The following is a 10,694-nucleotide window of genomic DNA, read 5'->3' as shown; positions in this document are numbered from 1 at the left end:
GTATTTATATCTTTATTTTTAAGGCTAAAGTTTTATGTAATGCATATGGCTGTTTTCTACAGTGACCAGAAAAGCTGCAGAAGGAAAACTCTAAAGATTGTATAAGAATTCATTATTTTTAGAAACTTAAATGAGAAAGCCAGAGAGATCACTTACACTAACAGACACAGTGGTTAAGAATGTGAACTCGCTCTCTCTCCTCCTGCCACCCAAGATGCCGAAAGGAAAGAAGGCCAAGGGAAAGAAGGTGGCTCCAGCTCCTGCTGTCGTGAAAAAGCAGGAGGCCAAGAAAGTGGTGAATCCCCTGTTTGAGAAAAGACCTAAGAATTTTGGCATTGGACAGGACATCCAGCCCAAAAGAGACCTCACCTGCTTTGTGAAATGGCCCCGCTCTATCAGGTTGCAGCGGCAGAGAGCCATCCTCTATAAGTGGCTGAAAGTACCTCCTGCTATTAACCAGTTCACCCAGGCCCTGGACTGCCAAACAGCTACTCAGCTGCTTAAGCTGGTCCACAAGTACAGGCCAGAGACGAAGCAAGAGAAGAAGCAGAGGCTGTTGGCCCGGGCCGAGAAGAAAGCTGCTGGCAAAGGGGACGTCTCCACTAAGAGACCACCTGTCCTTCGAGCAGGAGTTAACACTGTCACCACCTTGGTGGAGAACAAGAAAGCTCAGCTGGTGGTGATTGCACACGACGTGGATCCCATCGAGCTGGCTGTCTTCTTGCATGCCCTGTGTCGTAAAATGGGGGTTCCTTACTGCATTATCAAGGGGAAGGCAAGACTGGGCCGTCTAGTCCACAGGAAGACCTGCACCACTGCCGCCTTCACACAGGTGAACTCGGAAGACGAAGGCGCTTTGGCTAAGCTGGTGGAAGCTATCAGGACCAATGACAACGACAGATACGATGAGATCCGCTGTCACTGGGGCGGCAATGTCCTGGGTCCCAAGTCTGTGGCTCGTATCGCCAAGCTCGAAAAGGCAAAGGCTAAAGAACTTGCCACTAAACTGGGTTAAATGTACACTGTTGAGTTTTCTGTACATAAAAATAATTAAAATACAAATTTTCCTTAAAAAAAAAAATGTGAACTCTTGCTGTACTACACAGGGTCAAGTCCTGGCTCCACCATTTACTAGCATGTGACTTTGGATTGTTCTTAAACATTTATTGCCTCAATTATTTCTCTATAAAATGGGGCTATTAATAGTTCTTCATAAGGTTATGGTGAAGATTAAATCAGATGACCAGTGTAATATTAATAGAACAGGGTACCCAATAAGCACTTAACAAATGTAGCTATTGCTTTTGTTCTTTTCACTTTTGCTTGTGGAAGGCAACCTTACCTTGTGCTTGCCTTATTTTTTCTGCCAGGAAATGTGCTCTGAAGATCAAGAGGTCCTTCTCAGCAGGCTACAATCTGATCAGCTGCAGCATAGATGTGTTGGACTCACCCCAAAGAGTCAAGATGGTCTTCAATGAAATGAGAGCAAATTTGGAATAACTCTGCTTTGACCTTGAGAAAGTTTCCTAAGCTTCAGCTACATATCTTGGGGTAGCTTTTATCTACTCTGGGATTTTTCCAAGACTGTTATATGAATCATGAGAAGGTTTCTTAGGCTGTCATCACCATGTTTAAAAGCAAGAGTATTTGGTGGCTATTCCTACATGATTATTTTTTCCTTTGCTGATTCCACTTTGTTTCTATTCTCATTGTCATCTCTACTGAGATATGTTTTGTGGTTGGAGCCAAAGTTTCTCATATATATGCCATTTGGTAAAGGCCCAGAAGTCCTCTATTTTTGACCTTCTCCAATTTTTCAGCAATCACTATGCCTTGTAGACTTGTGCCAGCTTAGAATACTATGTAGAGTCAGTCTTGGACAGTTTTGTCCAACAGGCTATCAAAGGGCACTCCAGATTTGCTGGATAGATGGACTTTTAATTAAGCTGTATGTACCAAGGTGTCTGAAAACTTTGAAGCAAGAGAAAATTATGTGTAAATTACCTAACTTCGTGTCTGGCATGTTCTAGGACAACACTGTTGAATAGAACTTTATGTAATAATGGAAATATTGTATATTTGTGCTACCCACTACGGTAGCCACAGCCCCATGTGACTCTTGAGCACTTGAAATGTAGCTCTTGCGAGGAAGGAACTAAAGAATTAATGTAATCTCTTTTAATTTATTGGCCACAGTGCAGTTATAGGACAGGTTGCATGTGTTCTGTAATTCTTGAAAGTCTTGTCAAAGCAAGTAGTACAGGTTGAGTCTCCCTTATCTGAAATGTTGAGACTAAAGGTCTTTCAGATTTCCATTTTTTTTCCAGATTTTGGAATATTTGCATATACATAATGTGATATCTTGGAATGGGATCCAACTCTAAACACGAAATTCATTTATGTTTCACATAGACCTTATACAATTATCCTGAAGGTAATTTATACAGTATTTCTTAATAATTTTGTACATGAACTGAAGTTTGTTTTAGTACTTATGCATGGAATTTTCCACTTGTGGTGAAATGTTTGTGTTCTTAAAGTTTCATATTTTGGAGCGTTTCAGATTTTGGATTTCGGGGTTAGGGATATTCAACCTGTATACACTTAACTGCTTTATAGAAAAAGGACAAAAATCTCAGAAAAGTGAAGAAATTTTCAATGGTTCACCGAACTAGCAAGTTGCACATGGTCAGGAAGGGATTTACACTCTTCTGTCTCTGAAGCCACACCAAGGGGGTTTTCTTCCACATCACACTACATAGTACTGTGCTGCAGCATTATATTACTATAATTCTTTTGAAATTACCATAACGTCAACTAAATGTTGTTATATGCTGGTAGAATTACTCTAACCTATTGTCTCCAGAGAATGAATTGGACGAATTGACTTGTGTCTAGGGAGAGAATTTGCAACTGCCTATGGAAAACCTGGTATTCCTTCCCCCTTGAAGACACTTCAGAGTAGGTTGTACCTCTCCCTTTCCTTACCACTGTGACAATGGACTATGATCTCAAAAGAACAGTCAGATATCCCAGCAAGCTGGTAGTTTGGGGACAGCAGTGCACTTCTTTTGCAAACTTATACCAAATTGATTTCCCAACACATGTTTATAGATGTGCTCTCCTGAGCTCCACACACAGAGAACCATTTCCCTTTTGAACAGCTTGTCTGGTTACATCTTGTAGTAATTTATCTGTGTGCTCTCTGCCAACTAGTTTGTAGGGAAAACATGTTTGATGTGTAACAATAGATCGTTTGGGGATAAATCAAACTCTTAATGAAGTCCTGCTTCTCTTCAGCCAGGCATTTCACTCTGAAGAGCCTCTCTGAGGTGCTAGTGGATTGAGGAAAGGGAACGTAGGTGCCCCAGTCTGCGAGACAAGTAGACGCATGGAAAGCCGGGTTTCTCCAAGACAAGACTAAAGACACAGCATCCCTGGGGTCCCTTCTCATGGAGTCCAACTAAAACCACTGAAGTTGGATTGGAGACTAGAGCCTGGAGACAGTTCAGATTAGACCTATGTTTGGAAGAAATGAGAGATCTATTTTGCCCAAAGCCTCACACTTTCCTTGGAGGGGAGCCATGACCGCCCACACACCCTTGTCTTTCCCAGTTCCTGTAGGGAAAAGGAAAGTTACAAGGAGATAGAAAGTAAAAAGAAAAGAGGGAACGGAGGGGGAAGAAACAAGAATGAGCTGAAAAGAAAAGCTGAAAGGAAAGAGAAATGAAGTGGGAAGTGAGCAAGAAGGAAGGGAGAAAGAAAGAAGGAATACATCAGAAGTTTCAGTTTACAACCCTGTGTATCCTAAACATTGTTACTAACAAGTTCTGACTGAGCTCCTGCCATGTGCCAGACCCCATTGCCAGACAGGATGCTAGGTGTTTTCAACCACTGCTAAGGACTAAGTGAGACTTCAAGAGCTTGAGATAACAGTAGTTCAATTCCTGCAAAGCCCTTACCTGGAGAATCTACACCACATAGATGCCACCAAGAAAGTATACAATCTGTCTTATAACCATTTTACTCTGGATATCCAGAAGTGGAGGGATCAGAGACTGAACAGTGGAGAGAAAGGGCACCACTGAGCATCAGCTGATATAAAGTGTATAATCATATCGGTCTGTCCTCGTTTGAGGACATGCATCACCCATAGATATGCTTAAATGCCAAGTAAAACATATCTTGTGCTTTGAGTCTGAACTCATGAACTCCCCCCGGGAGCCTTTGCAGGGACTGGTATATGCTTTTCCCTGAGTTGGGGGTGCATTTAAAGCTAAATTCTGTGATTGTTTTCTGAGGAGAAAAATGAGCTGCACTGGTGCTTTTCTTTAGTGAATGAGGAACTCTTTCATCAACTAAACCCTTTTCCCCAGTCTTCTCTGGCTCCCACTGCCTCCAGGATCAAGTCCAAACCCTTTGTCCTGCAATCCAAGGCCTTCCACAGGCCGGCTCCAGACAGCCTTATCAACAGTGTTTTTCCAGCCCTCTCCACTGTGAATGATCAATCCAGTAAGGCTTGTCTACTCACACTCCCTCTCCCCCAGCACACAATACTGCCCCTGAATTCGCCTTCCTATGCCTTTGTTCCCATGGTTCCTTTCAACTAGGAGGCTCTTGCTGCATCTCACCCTCTTCTAAAATGTAAACAAAAGCTTCAAAGCCCCATTGAAGGCCGGTCCCCTTGGGAAGAATTCCAAATCCATGGTGACCTCTTCTTCCTCTGACCCTTCTCGATATCCATTGTTGGTGCTACGGTGGTGGGGGCAATAGGATGTCATCCAGCAATGCCCCCGGGTCCCTATGAAAGAGGTTATTCTCTCTGTCCTGCTGTGCTTCCAGATCTCTTATATTCTTTTTTTCCTGTCTCCTTTCTTCATGTCTATCAACATTGTCCTGTTGTCTGTATCTCCTGGTAAATTGTTCTCCATCTATCATTGCCTCTCCTCATTGCTAGGAAGCCAGATTACCAAGCAGCCCCCTAACCCCTGTTAAAGAGAATAACTTCCTGCTCTCTCTCCCCTAAGGACTCTGAGGATCTGCAACTATTTACTGTACTGTTTGTTTCATTCTGCAATATGAATAGCAATTCATAGACATTTTCTGTCTTCCAAATTAGATTGTAAGCCTCTTGAGTGCAGGAAATTGGGTCATCTTTGTTTCCCTCTCAGTCTTTATCATATTGGATCATATACAGATGATGCTCAATAAATGCTTATGAAATGTATTTTCATAATTATTGTATTTCCCAACTGTGCCTTAAATATAGGCAGATATGCTGAGCGAAGGCTTAGAGAGCCTTCTGATGAGTGAAAGCATTTCTGGAGAAATAGGAAACATCTGAAATATTTAGGGTATAAGTCTTCTCTCCCCTGTGCATAGGATTCATTCTCAGATAATCTTAGTTCTCATATTGGAATGGTTCCCTTAAGGAAATTCAGGGTATTATTTCCCTAAGAAGAAAGGTGGATATAGGATGACTGGGGCAATTTTTTTCTAAGTCAGGTACATCCAATAATTGGAAACCAAGTCCATCAGCTTTCACCAGAGCTAGAATTGAGAATGAACTCAAGGGGACAAAGCTGTGCTCTCAGCCTTCCAGGGCAACCTTGTGTCTTATCACTTGCTCTTTCAGTGCATGAAGTCCATTTTCCCCTCTCCAAGGATTTTCTCTACCACCCAGCTCAGCTTGCATAGGGCTTTGACTTGCTGTGATGTTAAGTGCATTTTGCAATGTCTCCAATGTTCTCCGTCACTAACTAGAAACAGTTGCTCAGCTTTCTAATTCCAAACTCTGAGCAAAGAATGTGATTATCCTTGTTCACTCTTTCTTGTCAGGCCAGAAGTCCCTGGCAAGCTTCAGGATGGGCCACCTCTGATGCCGGCACCATTTCTGGTGAAGTCAACCCAGGGTGAGAAGTGGAGAGGTGGAGTGAGAGGTAACATCATGAAAAATACAACTGCCCAAGCCCATCCCACCAGCAGAGCCTAGGAACAGGTATGATCATGATTCCCCTTTCATGCAACCTGTTTATGAAGACAGACACTTTTATAATGGTAGAAAACACAAACTCCTAAAGGGATTAGACAAGCAATATGCACGAGTGAAACAGTTCTGGTGTAAGGCAATGGGAGATGGTGGCTCCAATAAATTGTTAATGTGTTGACATGTTGCCATATCTTTCAGTTTTTAAAGAGATGCTGTTAAGTATGGATTTTATTGTAAAGTTTCTGAGTTTTAAAACAATTGTGCAAGCCAAACCAAACCTGTCTGTGGGCCGTATTAGTCCTGCAGGATGTCAGTTTTCAGGCCCTACTTTAAAAATTGATATACAAGGCAGATATCCTAAAAGTAAGGCAAATGACATATGGGCAGTGGGCTCATTATTGTAATTCATGTTTTCATCATATATCATTTGCATATTAATCCCTCACTAAGTATTTATTGGCTAACTTTTTTTAGATTATTTTATTTTATTTTTGAGACGGAGTCTCGCTCTGTCACCCAGGCTGGAGTGCAGTAGTGCGATCTCGGCTCATTGCATGCTCCACCTCCTGGGTTCACCCAATTCTCCCGCTTCAGCCTCCCAAGTAGCTGAGACTACAGGTGCCCACCACAATGCCTGGCTAATTTTGTTTCTGTACTTTTAGTAGAGACAGGGTTTCACCGTGTTAGCCAGGATGGTCTCAATCTCCTGACCTCGTGATCCACCTGCTAGGCTTCCCAAAGTGCTGGGATTACAGGCGTGAGCCACTGCACCCGGCCTTGGCTAACTTATTAAAACAAATTATTTGCTTTGGATTATTTTGAGACGTGTATTTGCATTTTCGTCATTTCAGAGCTCCTCCAACTTCTTGCCCAAGCTCAAGTGATACTATCTTTACCCAACTAGGAGAAGACAAGACTCCAGGGAGATTTTAGCCTGAGGCTTCATAAAAGATCACTTTTGGGAGATGATCTGTCATTAATGACCTTTCCTCTGGTTTCTCAAAGACCACCCAGGCCTCTGGCTCGAAGACAAAGCCAGGACTAAGAGAGCAGGGTAATCGGAAAAAACCCAAACCCTCATGCCTTGGGAGCTGTAGAAGGTAGATTTTGCAAGGTTGGTTGCAAAAGCCAGAACAAACAGACACGTATATATTCAGGGGAAGGTGGTGAATAGACGGAGAGTGGAAACATGTGATCACCAAGTTCACCAAGTTATTCACAAGATTGACCATGCCTTGTTGAGAAATCTCCACAATACTCAATGGTTAGGGCAAGTTGCCAGATGCAATGAGTGTTGGCTGTTTCTCCCAATCAAGAATAATCCTACCCCACAGGGTTGAGTGATGCTTAAACACCTCTCCAAGGGGAAGATGAATGTGGCCCATGGGCTGTTTCTTACAGAAGTACATGATTTGGGAAGAACCAGTGTCATTTCCATTTGCCAAACATTATACCACATGATTGGGGGAGAAAAGAAATCCCCAAATGTCAGTTGAATGTTTTATCCCAGAGATGAGTTTTGAGAAATAGAGACAATGCAAACCTAGCCTAGAAATACCTATGACTGGGGTCTTCTCCCTTCTTTTTAAAATGCCATGTGTTTGTGTGTGTGTGTGTGTTTGTATGTGTGCATGTGCATACATGTGTGCATGCCTGTGTGTTTTCTTGAAGTAGGATATTTTTATAGAAAAAAAATTTGTTAAGTGTATTGATGAATAAATTATCACAAAATGAACATATTCATATAATCACCACCCAGGTTAAGAAATAGAATATTATCAGTACTCCATAAGCCCCCCTACCATGCCACTCCTAGGTTTTCGCCCCCTCCAATTCCCCAAAGATAGCCATATCTTGGTTTCTAACACCATAGTTTAGTTTTATCTGTTTTTCAACTTCATATAAAATAAAACATATTGAACATACTTTCTGTATCCACTTTTTGCAATAATTATTATACAGTAATTGATTGCAATAATTGATTAATATTATACCGTAGTAACTGTATAATATTTCATCATAAGAATATAGCACATTCTTATAATGAAATAATACATTTTTATTCTACTATTGATGAAAATCTAATTTATTTCCAGCTTGGTGCCATTATACATAATGCTGCCATGAAATTCTTGCTCAGACTTTAGGTGACCTTAGAAATGTAGGAATTTCTGTTTGATCTATATCTAGGAGTAAAATTCTTGTGTCATAGGGAAGACATATTTCAACATGGATAGGCACCATAAAAGAATTGTCCAAAGTGGTTGTACCAATTTATACCAATGAATGAGAATTCCTATTGGGTTTTGCGTTTTCACCAGCACTTGTATTGTTGGGCTTTTTAACTTTAGCCATTCTGATGCATGTTTTCATCCAGCAGTTAGAAACACAGCAATTTTTTAGGTTTATTATACTATGCAAACTTCTGGTTGCATGTGACTTTGCTGTCACTTGAGTATAGAACCAATATTTTAAAAATCTTTTATTATAATATTTTAGTGTACCCATATAGATGACGTTTATACAGCAATTTCAAACAATATCCCGCCTTAAATTGAATCTGAAAAAATGCAGAACCAATCTTCATACCCTTATTTATGTGCCCTACCACCACCCAGCGCTCTTCCCACCATCTTTTACCCTTTTAGAACTCTCTCATTCTGCAGGACTGAGCTCCATCCCCTAACCATGCCCCCTACAACCTCCCCACCCCCACTAGCCAAGCCTTCTTTGATTACATCATCCCTTATTGATTGCTCGCTCTTTGCAATTCTATAGCACCTTCAGTGTTTTTCAGGCTTTTCTGAAGTATTTGTAAAATTACAAACTACTAGGCCTCATTCTGGGAGACAGTCCTTGGAAGTGTTCTGGTTTACAAGTACCCCAGGTGATTGTGATCACTGGGGAAATCTGATGAATATCCAATGCCACAGAATTTAAGAGAAATAGATAAAAGTAGTCCCAAATTATGACCACTCCAGTTAAGAACAATTTCTAAATATGACTGGTTACTTAGCAGTTCCACCAAATCTCCACCTCCTGCCATTCTCATGCCTTCCCCAGACCCCACCCCAAGAACTGCAGAAGATGCAGATCCTAGAGACTTCACCTATTAACCAACCCATTGGAAAGTAAATAATACAGCCTTGGTACTCAAAGTGTGGTCCCTGGACTGCAGCATCAGTACCACCTGGAAACTTGCTAAAAAGGCAGAACCTCAGGTCCATTCCAGACTTACTGAACCAGCATCTGAAGTTTATCAAGATCTCCAGGTGATTCATATCTACCTTAACATTTGAGAAGCACTACTTTATTATGTGTTCGTGGAGAACTACTAGATGGTCTGGGGATCCCAGTACCTAAGCAACATAGAAATGGCATGAGCTTTGGAATCAGACAGTCATTAGTTTGAATCTCAGTTGTGTGGCTGGCATGAGCTTCGGAATAAAATGGTCTTTAGTTTGAGTCCCAGCTGTGTGACTGACAGAAAAGGTACTTAATTTCCATATCATCAAAAGTCATCGGCAAAATGGGGACAATAATTTCTACCACATGGGGATGGCATAAGAGTTAATGAGGTCACCTAAATAAAGTATCTGCTTCACAATAGGTGCTCACTCACTAATGGCAATTTGCTTTTCATAATGCCTGGCACACAACGAGTGCTCCAAATGCTATTACAGGTGCTGGTCTTGGAGGAGGTGGTCTAGATATTATTATTATTATTATTATTATTATTATTATTATACTTTTAGATGGAGTCTTGCTATGTCACCCAGGCTGGAGTGCAGCAGCATGATCTCAGCTCACTGCAGCTCCCAGACTCAAGTGATTCTCTTGCCTCAGCCTCCAGAGTAGCTGGGATTACAGGCACCTGCCACCACACCCAGCTAATATTTTTATTTTTATCTTTATTTTTAGGAATGACAGGGTTTCGCTATGTTGGCCAGGCTGGTCTTGAACTCCTGACCTCAAGCAATCCACCTCTCTCACCCTCCCAAAGTGCTGAGATTATAGGCATGAACCACTGCATGGCCGATAATATCATTATTGTTAATCTGAAAGTGTTTCCAATCTAGGAATAGACAAAGTAAACACATAAAAAGTTGAAAAACAAAAGATTAGTGTTACAAGAGAATCCTTCCCCACATTGCAAGTCCTGTAAGAAATAGGATTCTAAGAAAGTAAGCATTAAATATATTTCAGAGCAGAGCAACTAACATATCTAAGCCTTTAGTTTATGGTACACATAGATTTAACTATCTCTTTCCATACACCCAACTATAAATTAGACAGGTACTATTACAATTGCTCCCATTTTACCACTGAAGCGATTGAACCTCACGAGGTTAAGTAACTTGTCCAAAGTCACTTGAATATTAAGTGGTGAAGCCAAGTCTCCAGAACACAGACTTTTTTTTTCTTTTTTCTTTTCTTTTTTTTTTTTTTCCAGATAGGTTCTCACTCTGATGCCCAGGCTGGAGTGCAGTGGTGCCTCAACTTCGTGGGCTCAGGTGATTCTCCTAACTCAGCCTTTCGAGTAGCTGTGACTACAGGCATATGGCACCTTGCCGGGCTAAATTTTGTATTTTTTTATAGAGGCAAAATCTCACTATGTGGCCCAGGCTAGTCTCAAACTCCTGGGCTCAAGTGATCCTCCTGCCTCAGCCTCCCAAAGTGCTGGGATGAGATTACAGGCATGAGC

At 41.4% G+C, this 10,694-nt stretch overlaps 1 pseudogene; it reads left to right on the top strand.

Moving 5' to 3' along the window:
- The first annotated feature begins 210 nt into the window (after positions 1–210).
- LOC698574 (large ribosomal subunit protein eL8 pseudogene) lies at positions 211–1,060 on the top strand (annotated as a pseudogene).
- Positions 1,061–10,694: the final 9,634 nt, after the last annotated feature.

This window comes from Macaca mulatta, chromosome 11 (genome assembly GCF_049350105.2).
Source record: "Macaca mulatta isolate MMU2019108-1 chromosome 11, T2T-MMU8v2.0, whole genome shotgun sequence".
Classification (NCBI taxonomy): domain Eukaryota; kingdom Metazoa; phylum Chordata; class Mammalia; order Primates; family Cercopithecidae; genus Macaca; species Macaca mulatta.
Note: the sequence above shows the minus strand (reverse complement) of the source record. Positions and strands in the feature narration are given on the sequence as shown.